The 16,301-nt window shown below is 40.0% G+C and overlaps 1 non-coding gene across 1 annotated transcript; it reads right to left on the reverse strand.

The window, feature by feature from the left end:
- Positions 1–2,986: 2,986 nt before the first annotated feature.
- On the reverse strand, positions 2,987–3,117 carry LOC120934208. Its single transcript, XR_005748353.1, has one exon. It is a non-coding gene; the product is annotated as a U6atac minor spliceosomal RNA (small nuclear RNA).
- Between the last annotated feature and the right edge of the window lie 13,184 nt (positions 3,118–16,301).

A 16,301-nucleotide genomic window follows, 5' to 3' on the forward strand; every position in this document is an offset into this window, starting at 1 on the left:
GTGTTTGAAATTAGCCCGTTGTTTTAGCTGATGAAGTTTTTACTTTCAATGTAATGGCATGCCAGTGCATTACTTGAATAAACCAAATTTTAAGGATTTAAAATATGTGGCGTTTTTCTTTTTGCTGATACATTCCACTGGATACCACGATCTGAGATCAGAGGAGTATCATTTTCCATGTGACAGTTGGATGATCCGGCTCTTTGTATGCTGAAGAAAACCGTGAATGGAGCATATGAGATTTTTGAGCCCTTTTGACTACTCGTAATAGGTGGTCATCAACACTCTCTGGTAAGAGTACATCCAAACTTATGGTGGTGGTTTATTCACATGGTGGAGGAGCTGAGGGAATAAGAATGTATGCACATATTAATACTGTGAAGGCATTTCATTGGTGCAGTTTTGAAGACACATGGACTGATTTTCATTTTTCAGGTATTCGTTTTATATTTAAACACAACACATTTGTTTTTATGTACTTGTCTATGTGATTATATCTCACGTTAGTGGCGCTGTTATTTATACGTGAATTTAATCACCAAACCAGTTTTTTTCATTTTTCGTTTTGCATTTCCCTGTATGGCAGAACTTTAGATCTGACTAGTTCTGGATATGCTTGAAAAAAGATATAGTGTGCTTTGAATTGTCACACAAGTACAGAATGATTATTACTAATTTTAAAGCGCTATAGTATTTTATTTTTATTTTTAAATGATTGCTAAGAGGTACATTTTAACAATCGTAAAGGGTAACTAAAGTCCACTGGGTTAGGGTGGGCTCTTGCCATAATGACCAAGTATGCACAGCATGCACAAGAGTTAAATTGTTCCTGGCTTCATTCTCACTATCTGACCTATGCCAGGAATGAGACAGGAGTGTATACTTCAATACACAATGTAAAGCAAGAATAAAACTTTGCTAGGGGAAAGAGGAAAAGTTATTTTGGCAAGAGAGGCCTTGCATGCCTCAGCTGCCAAACACCACTTCCTACCAGCAATGTTTTAGTTCAGCAGTTTAGTTCTAGTTTGAGCTTACATTGCAAAAGTGCTTCCATATCTACTGTATATATGCTGTATCAGTTGTTTTACCAAAAGTCAAATTTCAGTAAGCAGCATCTGAAAACAATTCCTCGTTCCCTTGCTAACATTTTAGCAGGTTATAGTCTCCCCAGTAACAGGTCCACAAAGAATTCATTCAATATTGTTTTGCCCAGATACAAAAGTTATCCACTTAAAATAAGCTGAACGGCATGCTTCTCTATTGGAGGAACACGAGTATATCTGTCAGCTCATCTTAATTCCTGCTGAACTGCATAGACTGACAACAACAACACAGCAGATGAAAATAATTACTGCAGCTTAGAGATTATTGAGTATACAGATGCCTAGAAGACGTGTTATTGCACAGTGGAACAATGTTGCTGGGAACTTGGATTGTAGAACAAGGCCTGACACCGAGATCAAGGATACAATGTACTGTGGATGTAAACACTGCTGCTGTCTGATTGGGGAGGAGAGGAAGACAGAGCATAGAAACAAGCTGCAGAATTAGCTGGCTAAGGGGATTATTGATTATAAGAACATCGCTGCTACAGATCTGGAAAACAAAGGATAAAAACATCATGATGATTTACAAGAGGAGCAGAATTGCCTGGAGACAAGGGGGCCAGATAAGTGATACTAAAATGTAGGTTAAAGTCATTTAGCTGGTAAGGAATAATAACATGCCATAATCTCCAGCGCTCGTTTCCCTTGTTACTAGCCAGCAGTTATAAATCCCCTGATTTTCTGTATTATCCTACAATTAAAGGAATGGTCCTCCTAGTGGCAGACAGAGTCACAAAAGTACCCCTGGGCTAGACAATTGTTTGGCCCCTACTAAACTACTGCCCAAACTGGAATTCATTATTGCATTTAGATAGGCTGCTAGGTAAAATAATTACCAGATATTTAGATAGATAGATAGATAGATAGATAGATAGATAGATAGATAGATAGATAGATAGATAGATAGATAGATAGATACGGATTCAAGAAATGTATTACCATTCTATAGTAAAAAACATAAAATGTAATACAAAAATCTCGTCCAGCTGCCTACATTAACTATTTGTCCGCTCCCGCAGGCTCAGTGACGTATCAGTATGTTGCTTTGCCTATGCGCACTGCACGCACCCCCAAGAGCACGTTGCAGTGCAATCCGCGCCCGCTGTGTCTACCTGACACAGTGGATTGTGGTGCTCGGTATGGGGTCACTGTGCGATCACATGAAACCTAGTAAACAATAGTCATTAATGGATTCTATTAAAGAGGAAGTAAACCCTTGCTCCTTCATATTTTTTTTTAAATACCCTGCAAGATAAAGTCATAATGAGCTAGTATGCACAGCATACTAGCTCATTATGATAGACTTACGTGAGAACGGAGCCCCCAAATTTCTTCCCTGTTCCCTCCGCCGATGCCGCCATCTTCTTCCTGTAATCGCCGCTCCAGCCTGTACTTGGCCGGAGTGGCAATGACGTAACTCCTGCGCATGTGCACGGGAGCCGTCATACACGGCACGGCTATTGTTAGTCCGCCTGCGCGCCGTCGTCTACGGTGCATGCGCCATAGACAGCGGTGCCTGTCATTGGCGAATATCTCCTAAACCGTGCAGGTTTAGGAGATATTGCTAACACCTACAGGTAAGCCTTAATGTAGGCTTACCCGTAGGTATAAATTACAAAAGTGGGTTTACAACCACTTTAATGACATCATAGTTTACTACTGTGTGTGATATGTGATTGGTCACCAGTGATCGCATGGCACCAGCGCCCTGTACCATGTGATAGCCAGCCAATCATTATTATTATTATACACAATTTATTTAGCACCAAACGGTTTACACAGCGCTTTAAAATGTAGAGGGGGACAGCACAATTACAGTACAGTTCAATACAGAAGGTACAGGAGGGCCCTGCTTGTAGAGCTTACATTCTAAAGAGAGGGAAAACACTTGGTCAGAGATGCCACTAGGTAAGTGACAATGCCTTAACTTTATATGTGTTGTAAAGGCCACTGGGACCTCTTCCATCCTTGTCAAGGGGAGTGATAAACTTCTCTCCTTGTAAACTATCACAATAGTAAACAATCAGTCATGAAAGCCATTCATGACAGTCCAAACCATTGCTGTTGCAGTGATTATCACTGTAACAAGCAATCATAGTGTAAAAAAAATAATCCCTAGTCACTATGTTAAACAAGGTTAAAAAATTGAATAAAAAATTATTTACACTTATTTTTATTTTTTTACATACTGTCACCAGTCAGTATCCCTTATCATCGCCACACCAGTCATATGATGGCGCTGAACTGCACTGGTGATAGTATGTAAAAAAAATTTTTTCCTAATTTTCCCAGAAAACTGTGACAAAAAAATCATAGCTTCAAAAAACTTGTTGTAAAGCAATAGTGAACTTGCGCTTCTCTAAAATGGTTTGCAATTTAGCAAATGTGAAAAAGAAAGACTAATGATGAGAGGGTTAATGGGGATAAATCCCACAGATTCCCATTTAACACAATCAGTGATTTAACAAAAAACGAAAGTGAACAAAAGTTTGATGAAACTAAAAATAAAAATAGAAAATAAATTCTGCAATAGTATTGCTAATATCAATCAAGAAATTATGGCAATCTCAAGTACTGATAGCTGGAGACATAAAAGTCCACTAAACAGATGAAAAATAGCTGGCTTCACAGGTGATATAATTGAATCTTCCTGGAAATACATGTACATCTGCATGCAGAGACACAAGGTAATATTCGGGCAAGTTGGCCCCTTACCATGAAAGATGGATCTCTGTTAGGAGATCATACAGGCAAATAATGCAGATTCCATAGGTCACAGGAGTGCAGGAAAGGTGGATCCGTCCTCTTTAGTTCACAGGAACACTGATGATCAATTCAGCTCCACTTGACAGAAACTAAGAAAAACATATTTTTTGTTTTAAAAAAATGTTGGTATGTTTTTGTTAATATAGGACACAACTAAGAAACCCAGTGGTGATTAAATACCACCAAAAGAAAGGGGTCAAGTGGTTAAAACATGTAATGTACATATAAAAAATAAATATAACTACACAAAAACACACAATAACAAAATACATACCCCCAAGTAAACTTTTACCAATTCATTTCTAGTTTAAATGGCCATACATGTAAATGGAAGATTAGATGCATTCTGCATGTCTCAAAGTCAGTAGCACAGTTAACCACTTAACCCCCGGACCATATTGCTGGTCAAAGACCAGAGCACTTTTTGCGATTCGGCACTGCGTTGCTTTAACTGACAATTGCACGGTCGTGCGACGTGTTTTCCAAACAAAATTGGCGTCCTTTTTTCCCCACAAATAGAGCTTTCTTTTGGTGGGATTTGATCACCTTTGCGGCTTTTAGTTTTTACGCTATAAACAAAAATAGAGCGACAATTTAGAAAAAAATGAATATTTTTTAATTTTTGCTATAATAAATATCCCCCAAAAATATATAAAAAAAAAAATCCTCAGTTTAGGCCGATACGTATTCTTCTACATATTTTTCGTAAAAAAAATCGCAATAAACGTTTATTGATTGGTTTGCGCAAAAGTTATAGTGTTTACAAAATAGGGGGTAGTTTTATGGCATTTTTATTAATATTTTTTTTTTACTAGTAATGGCGGCGATCAGCGATTTTTTTTCGGTACTGCAACATTATGGCGGACACATCGGACATTTTTGCTACATTTTTGGGACCATTGGCATTTTTTTAGCGATCAATGCTATAAGAATGCATTGGATTAAAATAAAAATGCCACTGGCAGGGAAGGGGTTAACACTAGGGGGGCGGGGAAGGGGTTAGGTATGTTCCCTGGGTGTGTTCTAACTGTAGGGGGGATGGACTCACTAGGGGAAATTACTGATCGCTGTTCATACATTGTATGAACAGACGGTCAGGCATTTCTCCCGACAGGACCGGGAGCTGTGTGTTTATACACACAGCTCCCGGTCCCCGCTCTGTAAGGAGCAATCGCGGGTGCCCGGCGGTGATCTTGCCTGACGGGCACGCGCACGGGAGTCAGGGACGAGTGGCCGCTTAGAAAGCCGACGTTATAGTACGGGCTCTCGCGCAGGGGAGCCGACCTGCCGCCGTAGAACTGCGGCGGCTGGTCGGCAAGTAGTTGAGGCATTATGAGGATTGCCAAACACTTTTTCACCCCTATTCTAAAATTGAGTACTGTCTGGGTCTACAGAACATGCAAAGGTAGGTAGAAACACCTGAAGCATGCAGGTAGACAGAAACAGTGATAATATATGGCAGGAGGATGTAGCTGTTAGAGTATCCAAGGCATATTAGGAACTAGGGACTGATTAACTTGACTCTAGCTCCACCATTTAGCTGGCATTTCCACCTACATTTGTTATATCACCTATAAATGGTGGATTGGGTTAACTAAGTCACCTACTGATTGTTTAAACCTTTTAAAAAAAAACTAAGCAGCAAGTCTCTGTGCTGATCCTTCAGCTTCCTTTCCACCAACCTCCTCCTGCTGTATTCTCAAAAAAAAAAAAATTCAGCAGGTAGACTGAAACAACATCATAAAGACTAATGCTGGCAGGTCTATGAGCACCAATATAGGCATCTCATTTCTGGAGTCCTCTTGTATGAGTTTTTTTAACTATTTATTTATTGCTCTGTCTTTTGATTGAAGTCCATCTTTTTTGTTTCAACATAGCTAACTGAAACTAACAAGATGGTGAGTGTTTAAACTGTCAGTATCCACCCACAACCAAAATATTAGAGTTATTATGCAGAGTTCAGGGGGAGTTACACACAGAGTGCAGAGCTGGCACTTGTAAACACATAAACCAGACTTCTGTGTTTGCAAGTGATTGTGGTGAGCAGGCACCAAAGGGTCTGAGCCAGAGGTGGTGGAACTGAGTTCCCCCAAGTTACCCCTGAAAAAAAGCCATGCATGTACATATAAACAGTAGTGTAGACCAGTGTTTCTCAACTTCAGTCCTCAAGGCGCCCCAACAGGTCATGTTTTCAGGTTTTCCATTATTTTGCACAGGTGATTCGATCAGTTTCACTGTCTTAGTAATTAACACAGCCGTTTCATCTGAGGGAAATTCTGAAAACATGACCTGTTTGGGCGCCTTGAGGACTGGAGTTGAGAAACACTGGTGTAGACACACATGTCTGTGGTGGGATGGTTGCCCAAAACTTGTTGCTGTGACACTGTTATTTCCAATCTCAATTTAAAGAGGCTGAGCCAAACCTATAGAACACCCTATAGATTCACTTTATTTCACAACTCATGAAACAAATTGTTAATTTGTGCTTGGATTACTTTCACTTTTCTTTATGTGTTGCCGCACTTAAGCTGAATTTTGAAATCAGACTTGAAGTGGGACTGCCTTCAAGATAAAGTGAATGTCATATATGTAAACTTTAAGCCTGCTAGGATGTATAAGATGCAAGCAGCTTGAGAAGCTTTCAGTGTATCAACACCAGTGAATGCCAGGCAAGGCTCCAAATTCTGAATAGTGTCGTAGATTGCCAGGTCCTTTCCACCTCCACACATTCTGTTTGGCTCATTAATATGATGGGCTGTGTCAGCGACCAACAGAAATGTTTGAATGGAAGTGGGAGGAAGCAAGGAAACTCCATCACTGCCAAGAAATGCTGGAGCCTTCCCCAAGCGTCACGACCCAACAATCAGACATAGGAAAATAGGAAAACTGTTAAGCGGTACTTAGGTAGGAACTCATGTGAGGTCATCAGTGTGTTGATGTTCACAGGTCCAAAGAGAAGGTAGTAGCCCAGAATTTTCAGAACATTAGCCTCTTAGGTTTCATGCACACTGGACATTATAAAAAAAACACCAGTGGCATTAGCTGTCGAAAGCTGCAGCTATAGAATGAGTTTTGCAGCATTTGTTTCCGTAGTGTTTTTTTGCGTTTTCATAGTTTTTTTTAGCAAAACTATACCCCAAAGCTTATAGCTGAAAAATGCTGTTTTTCAGAGTTAGAACGTTTTTACAGCTGAAAAACTCCTCTAAAAACCCACTAGTCTTTGTTTTCTTGTTTTTTTTCCAGCCAGAAAATGCCCCTGTCAAAAAATGCTGATAACAGGCTATGTGTGCATGGACACATAGAATAACTTGCAAGGGAGGCTTCAGGAAAAAAATGCCTAAAGCCAAAAACAGCAGCTGTAAAAAAAAGCCCAGTGTGGTTAAATTCTAATGATATAATATGCAGCCATATAGCAACGTTTAGTGTGTGGATCAAACAAGTATCCTTTACATAATTTTTTTTTCTTGTAGATTAACAGTTGATATGTGTATGTTATAACAATTGAATGGCTTAGATAGGCTGACATTGCTGTGTTATGAGAGAAACACATAGGTAAAACATAGATGCACATAGGTTGTTGTTGCTGTTCTCATTCTGAAAATGATATTATGCTTGGCTTTTGTGGTTATCCTTAGACTTCAGTACTTTTTAGTCACTGAATTAAAATAAGCAGTCATCAGGTAAATTCAGAACACTTGTGTCAGTGAGCACAATAAATCCAGAAATAGCTAAACGAAACTCTGGCCTTTCTCAAAAATAAAATCTGCCCCCCACCCCTCTGTAGCATGGTCAGAATATAATGCTTGGTTTGCCCAGGGTGGATCTAATTGAAGGTAATACTTACCCTAATCCACAGTCCAACAGAAGCCAGATCCTCGGTTGTCTTCACTTCTGCTCTGGAATGTAGGTGACTCCTTGACATCATCACGTACAATGCAGGACCAGTAATGGCCACTGGTCCTACGTTGTACGTGATGACATCAGCAAGAGGTGCAATGACACTAAAAGAGAAGCTGAGAAGAATAGTGGTTTTAAGGGCCTGACCTATACTTTTATTCAAACCTGCAGTTTTAGCATGCTGGCTTTTTATTTATTTTTAGGGAAAAGAATAAGTTGCGCTAACAATAAAATAAAATTAAATTCATTACTGAAAAATAAATAGGTGTATCATACATTTTATAGGAAAAATTCATAAGGTGCCCCCTATTGTAAGAGCACACTGTAGACAAACCATATACTCAATAGTGATTTAAGCAGGTGACATCAAACAGTTGAATAAGTGAGAGTCCAAAATTAGGACACCCAAAGGAAGTCCAATAGCCACAAATATATGAAAAACAAACTCAGTTCAAAAAGTTTAAAAAAGAAGAAGAAGTGAGAAAAGTCATTCAGAATTGGACTGAATCCAAATTCCACACAGTGGGGGATATAGGTGTGAGGGTATAGATGAAGTCGCTGAACGCCACCACCAACGTGCTGTCTTCTCCTGTGCTTAGCATAAATAATAAGGGGGGACCCTTACGGGACAAGTTGGACCTCAGGATCAAGGTCAAATGCGCGTTTGCAGATACAAACCTCTGCAAAGGTTGTAAGTAAGCCTGGACCTCCAGCTGGCAGCTCCCTCACAGACTCCTCCACTGGGCCTGAACCAAGGGTGGTATCTTCTAATCCAGTAAGGTTCGATCAGTCCATATCTCATGGGGGGGAAGGTTACCAGAAAAAAGGAGGCAACATGTGTATTACCATTTAAAAAGCAGGGGAGTTTATTCCATAAGCTCCAAGACAATCATAATACACAGCAACGAAAAAATATTAAAAAACAGCCGGCATAGCTATAAAACGAACGCCCGTGCTTCCGGGGTCACATGGGATCGTGGTGACATCTCTGCGTAGCACCGCCCTGACCAGTTTCGACTGAAAAGTCGTTTTCAAAGGGCACTTGCTGCTTATACTTCACGGTGTGTTTTATCAATCTATTTAGATTAGCGCAGAATTAACCCCCCCCATTTTTACTTTTATTTATTTTTACCTTTTTATAGTAAAAGTTATTTTCAAAATATAGTTTACTTCAAATTTTAAACTGGGAATACATAATGCATCTTGCTAAATCAGCAAATATGTTACAGTAGTAGTCAACCGCACAATCCACTCTAACTTTGAAGTGCAGATGCATCAGTGCTAACCCTTAAAACTGTCTGCCCAGTGACATGATAGGGATTCCCAGGTCAAATATAGCAATGACAGCATAGATGGCCTACATCAGAATAGAGCAGATGGCAGATTTTCCTCTATTCTGTAAGTCTCTTTTCTTTCTAGGCAGTGGACACATTCCAGGAGACACTGAGGGAATCCATTTTCACTCTGACAGTCCATCTGCTCCTGATAGTAACAGCAGATGGCAATATACGGTATCTGTTGATAGGGAATACTTTGTTCTTTTGTTCCTCTGCTTCTGTCTAAACTTGTTAATAAAGTTACATTAAGTTAGCATAACCTTAATCAACAAAAACATGCTCTGCACGTTGAATCAAATATATATTTTTTCTAACAAAATATATAGGAAGAGAGAGATTTTTTTTATAGTTTAATAGTTTATAAAAGCTGCCACTAAGGGAAAACACCAATTTTAACTACAAATAGACTTCTGCTGGAGACCTTTTAGTGAATATGTTTTTTTATGAATTGTCCACTGAAATATAGTGATATATCATGGCTGCCCTTTGGCAGATTACTTTTGAAGAAAGATGAGCAAAGAGATGGCTACTGGCTTTTAATATGTTTAACTGTTGGGATCTGTCGTAATACTTTACTAATGAACTATGCGATACATGTATAGTACTTTTGATTAGTACTTCTTTACCATTGAAGAAGCAAAGATAGGACTGAGAGCAAACACTTGTGGTACCTTAGATAGAATAGAAGTAAATCATCTATTCTAAGGAAGAATAAGGCAGTGTCTGTGTCAGTGCTCAAATGCATCTCTGTTAACCACTTGCTTTCTGGGCACATATACCCCCTTCCTGCCCAGGTGAAATTTCAGCTTTCGGCACTGCGTCTCTTTAACTGACAATTGCGCGGTCATGCGACGTGGCTCCCAAACAAAATTGGTGTCCTTTTTTTCCCACAAATAGAACTTTCTTTTGGTGATATTTGATCACCTCTGTGGTTTTTAGTTTTTACGCTATAAACTATTTTGAAAAAAACACAATATTTTTTACTTTTTGCTATAATAAATATCACATTTAAAAAAAAAAAAAAATTTTTTTTCTCAGTTTAGGCCGATACGTATTATTTTATCTATTTTTGTTAAAAAAAATCGCAATAAGCGTATAGTGACTTTTTTTTTTTTTTTACTAGTAATGGCAGCGATCTGCGATTTTTATTGGGACTGCGGAATTATGGCGGACGCATCGGACACTTTTGACACATTTTTGGGACCATTCACATTTATACAGTGAACAGTGCTATAAATATGCACTGATTACTGTATAAATGTGACTGGCAGTGAAGGGGTTAACTCTAGGGGGCGAGGAAGGGGTTAAATGTGTAACCTGGGAGTGATTCTTACTGTGTGTGGAGAGGGACTGACTGGGGGAGGTGACCGATCTGTGTCCCTATATACAAGGGACACAGCTTCGGTCTCCTCTCCCTGACAGGATGTGGAGCTCTGTGTGTAAACACGTCCCTGCTCAGTTACTGGGCAAACGCGGGTGCCCGGTGGCCATCGCGGCATCATGTTCCCAGTAACCCCTAGTGGCTGTGAAAGACGAGGACGTCATATGACTACCTGTCAGAACAATAGGACTATCGTGCCGCCGTCAATTGACAGCGGCTGGTAGTGTAGTGGTTAAAGGCTCTTTATTTCAGAAAATAAATTCAATATCTTTTCTGCAATAAAGTAAACCTACAACAGTTTTCTGTTGAATTTTGTCATAGTGTCTCTGTGTTGGGATAACTGCACTTGCAGGTTGGAATCAGGCAGAAACATAGTCGAGAAACAAGCCAAAGGTCGGTAATGAGTGGAAGAAAAAATATGGACAGCAGCAGGGAAGACAAGAGCGAGATATTAGCTGGAGAGAACACAATATCTGGTAAGCAGGAAGTACAGAGACATATGTAGCACTACCCCCGAAGGAGCTGCTGGTTTAGATTTGGGCCTGCCGTTACCTTACTGTTCCATATGCTCACCTTAGGGGTTCTCCTTGAAGAATTGTCCACTGATTTACTTACTTTTCCTGGAGACATTGCTGCTCTCTCCAGTGCTGGGCATATGACTGAAAGCCTAAGGATTAGGTCACAAAATAGCTGCTGAAAGAGAAAATCAGACAATCTGCATTATAATCCTTTCTAAATTGAAGTGACCAGATTTTCAAACTAAAATCCAGAGACACTCCCCCCCCCCCACGTCCACAAAATCACACCCCATTTCAATCAATAAACTGTATAAACAATAAAGGCAATCTACTTGGCTTTACAGTTAAAGCATCAATCATGTGAGCATTGGAATGATCATGAAAGACCTGGAGCATCCTGGAACAAAATACAGAATCAAGATAAGCAGTGCATGTAGCCCTCTGTGGCAAAATATGGGCATAGCCAGATTGTCATTAACAGTGGTAGAGGCTTAAAGCAGAGATTTAAACTGGTGGTAAAGGCTCAAGGCTTTTTACCAGATGTCACATGATGTCAAAAAGGGGGCGGGTCCACTCGGTTACATCACCGGGTGGCTCTGCCTTTGCCCATATCACAGTTGTCAAAGCAAAGAGACAGTTGCAGTTGCAGTTGCAGTCTTTTTATATTTTTCAGGTCCGTCGGGTGACGTGATTGAAGATGGATGTACATCGTGGGACACTTTTTGACATTTTTTTTTTGGTGAATAGGTAGGGGTACCCAATATCTATTCACATGGGGGGCAGGATCTGAGGGTCCCCTTGTTAAAGGGAGCTTCCAGATTCCGATAAGCCCCCCACCCACAGACCCAGGGTTGTCAGGAAGAGGCCCTTGTCCCCATCAACATGGGGACTAGGTGCTTTGGGGGCACTCTAAAGCACCCTCCCCATGTTGAGGGCAAGGGTATTCTCTACTATATATTCTTTCGCTATATTCACTATATATATATATATATATATATATATATATATATATATATATATTACAGTAAAACCTTGGATTGCAAGCATAATTCTTTCCAGAAACATGCTTGTAATCCAAAGCAGTCTTATATTAAAGCAAATTTCCCCATAAGAAATAATGGAAACTTAAATGATTTGTTCCACAACCATTTATTCATAGGTCCTTACGTTTATAGTCCATAAAAAAAGAATATAGCAATGTGACCAGGTTGTGTAACCATAAAATATCCATCCACAAATGGAAGCCTCCACAAGGAGATTAGAAGCAAAATCCAGCAGGAGCTACAGAGTATAAAAGAGAAGAGAGGCACCTCTAAGTGTAGAAATATGTTGCTAAATGTTGTACCTTCATTAAATGTAACCATATTGCTACACTTAGAGGCGCCTCTTTTGTCTTGTATACTCAGTTGTGACATGACGCTACTTGTATATCAAGACATCGCTTTAAAAGAAATGTTGCTTGTCTTGCAAAACGCTCTCAAACCAAGTTACTCTCAAACCAAGCTTTTACTGTATATATATATATTCTTCACAGTATTATATATATTACACTGACTGCACTATATACTATCCACTGTAGTATATATACTACACCGACTGCACTCTATACTTTCAACTGTATTATATATACTACACTGACTGCACTATATACTCTCCACTGTATTATATATATTACACTGACTGCACTATATACTCTCCACTGTATTATATATACTACACTGACTGCACTATATACTCTGCACTATATTCTATATACTACACTGTAGGGATGAGCCGAACACCCCCCTGTTCGGTTTGCACCAGAACTTGTGAACACACCAAATGTTCGTGTGAACTTTAGAACCCTATTAAAGTCTATGGAACTCGAACGTTTGAAATCTAAAGTGCTAATTTTAAAGGCTAATATGCAAGTTATTGTCCTAAAAATTGTTTGGGGACCTGGGTCCTGTCCCAGGGGACATGTATCAATGCAAAAAAAAGTTTTAAAAACTGCAGTTTTTTCGGGAGCAGTGAATTTAATAATGCTAAAAGTGAAATATTCCTTTAAATTTCGTACCATGGGGGGGGGGGGGGGGGGTGTAAAGTTAGCATGTGAAATATTGCATGTTTCCCGTACTTAGAACTGTCTCTGCACAAAGTGTCATTTCTGAAAGAAAAAAAGACATTTAAAACTGACTTGCGGCTAAAATGAATTGTCGGCTCTGGCAATTCAGAGCGAATTCATTCATAAAAAAAAACAAATAGCGTGGGGGTCCCCCCAAATTCAATTACCAGGCCCTTCAGGTCTGGAATGGATATTAAGGGGAACCCTGCCGTCAATTTAAAAATAAAATGACGTGGGGTTCCCCCCAAATATCCATTCCAGACCCTTCAGGTCTGGTGTGGATTTTAAGGGGAACTCCACCCCAAATTTAAAAAAAATGGCGTGGAGTTACCCCAAAAATCCCAGACCCCTTATCCCGACCCCTTATCCGAGCACGTTAACCTGGCCGGCCGCAGAAAAGAGGGGGGAACAGAGTGCGCCCCCCCCTCTCCTGAACCGTACCAGGCCACATGCCCTCAACATGGGGAGGATGTCCCCATGTTGATGGGGGCAAGGGCCTCATCCCCACAACCCTTGCACGGTGGTTGTGGGGGTCTGCGGGTGGGGGGCTTATCAGAATCTAGAAGACCCCTTTAACAAAGGGGACCCCCAGATCCTGCCCCCCCTATGTGAATTGGTAATGGGGTACATTGTACCCCTACCATTTCATGAAGGAATATGGGATTTGTGGAAAAAGAAAAATGGACTTTGTAGGCACTGATTAAAAAAATACAAAATGTTTTAATAGTAGAACAAATAATAATGTAGGTTTTGGCTTAATAACCAGAATAGGTTTAATTAAGGAGAGAAGAAAAACCTTTAGTTTACATGTCCATTATTTGGTAAGTTGATAAAAAAAGAAAACGTTTCCTTTTATTTTTCCTTTTTTTATCAACTTACCAAATAATGCACATGTAAACTAAAGGTTTTTCTTCTCTCCTTAATTAAACCTATTCTGGTTATTAAGCCAAAACCTACATTATTACTATTACTTTTTTCAGTTACCTGTGGTACCCCCTAGTTTGTGGAACGAGCCATTACGGCCCTTTTTTGTCTCTGGTGACGAACGGTGTTCAGTCCTGTCTGACCCGGCCGGGTCTGGTCAGGAGGGTGCTCCTTTTCTGGGTAGTGTTGATTGAGCTGCAGCATTCCATACAACAAACACCATTCAAGTGGTGAGTAGACTCTATATGAATCTATACACCAGACTAATTTCAAGTCTGGTCTCAGGTTCTCTATATTATTTTATGCCATTGTTTTGATACATATACTTTTTATACTCTAGTTCCTAAGCTCCCGAGGAAGCGGATACGTCCCGCGAAACTAGTCGAGCAATTCGTGGAACTCACCCGTCGCTGGATACAGACAACGTTGGAGCAGGAAGCCGGGACCGAGTGGATTACCCCTGCTGGATTTTTTTTATTTTTTTTTATTAATAGAGGACTTTTTTCTACGGTATGTGTGTGTGTTTTTTTAAACTATTTACACTTCCTTCATGAAATGTTAGAGAGTGATTGCTTTGCCCTTGGATGGCAATCAACATCCTTAGTAATTATAGTGCCACATCCTGAATTATATGGGATTTGTGGAAAAAGAAAAATAGACTTTGTAGGCACTGATTAAAAAAATACAACATTTTTGTCTTATATTAAAGCAAGTACGGGAAACATGCAATATTTCACATGCTAACTTTACACCCCCCCCCCCCCCCCCCCCCCCCCCCCCCCCCCCCCCCCCCCCCCCATGGTACGAAATTTACAACAAAAATCACTATCTGTGGTCCATCCATCTGGTTCTATATCTCTATAAAATGTTTTAATACTATGTATCTATTTATGTACTAATATTTTGTCTTGAAACTGTCTATTTTTTCTATTACTAGCTAAATACCCAGCGTTGCCCGGTCTTCCTATGTTAACCTTTTGGGGAGGAAAATCATAGTAATATAAATATACCCATCTTTTATATAAGGGTGTAGGTAAGGGTTAATTTAACTGTCATATATTTTTATTTGGCATATAAGTAATATGTGTACCAGGTATTATTGAAATATCTCCAGGCGTACAGAAGTTATGTGGGAACATACATTTCCCATTGATTTGCATGGGACTTTAAACAAAAACCCCGACCCTCACAAATGGGGGTAGTTAAGGGATAAATTAACTATCCTATAGTTTAAGTGGACATATAAGTAACATGTGACCAAGTGTTATCGAAATATCTACAGCCGTTTGGAAGTTATGAAGTAACATGTATTTCCCATAGAGTTGAATGGGACTTTAAAGGAAAACCCCGACCATGGCAAATGGGGGTGGGTAAGGGTTAAACCACCTATCCTATGTTTGTTTCTGACATATAAGTAACATGTGTGCCAAGTTTCATGTTAATATCTTTAGCCGTTTGGACGTGATGCTGGAACATGAAGTAACATGTATTTCCCATAGAGTTGAATGGGACTTTAAAGAAAAACCCCGACCATGGCACATGGGGGTGGGTAAGGGTTAAACCACCTATCCTATGTTTGTTGCTGATATATAAGTAACATGTGTGCCAAGTTTCATGTTAATATCTTTAGCCGTTTGGACGTGATGCTGGAACATACATACATACATACACACACACACGTTGAGTTTTATATATATAGATTAAAAATGTTGTATTTTTTTAATCAGTGCCTACAAAGTCTATTTTTCTTTTTCCACAAATCCCATATAATTCAGGATGTGGCACTATAATTACTAAGGATGTTGATTGCCATCCAAGGGCAAAGCAATCACTCTCTAACATTTCATGAAGGAAGTGTAAATAGTTTAAAAAAACACACACACATACCGTAGAAAAAAGTCCTCTATTAATAAAAAAAAATAAAAAAAATCCAGCAGGGGTAATCCACTCGGTCCCGGCTTCCTGCTCCAACGTTGTCTGTATCCAGCGACGGGTGATCTCCTCTCCGGGCCAGCGATGAGAAGATCTTCCGGGATACACAGCGCAGCATCGCCGGCCTCCTCTCTCCGCCGGACACAGCCCAGCAGAATGACGCAGCTGGAGCTTTGACAATTCTTATATAGGGGAGGCGGGGCCACCTGTCACATGACCCTGCACCCTCTGACGCACCTTCTGCTACGTCACTGGGGAAGCCCAGTCTTCCCCCTTGCGTCAGAGGGGGTGGGGTCACGTGACGGGTGGCCCCGCCTCCCCTATATAAGAAATGTC

The sequence above is a fragment of the Rana temporaria genome, chromosome 3, assembly GCF_905171775.1.
Source record: "Rana temporaria chromosome 3, aRanTem1.1, whole genome shotgun sequence".
Taxonomy (NCBI): domain Eukaryota; kingdom Metazoa; phylum Chordata; class Amphibia; order Anura; family Ranidae; genus Rana; species Rana temporaria.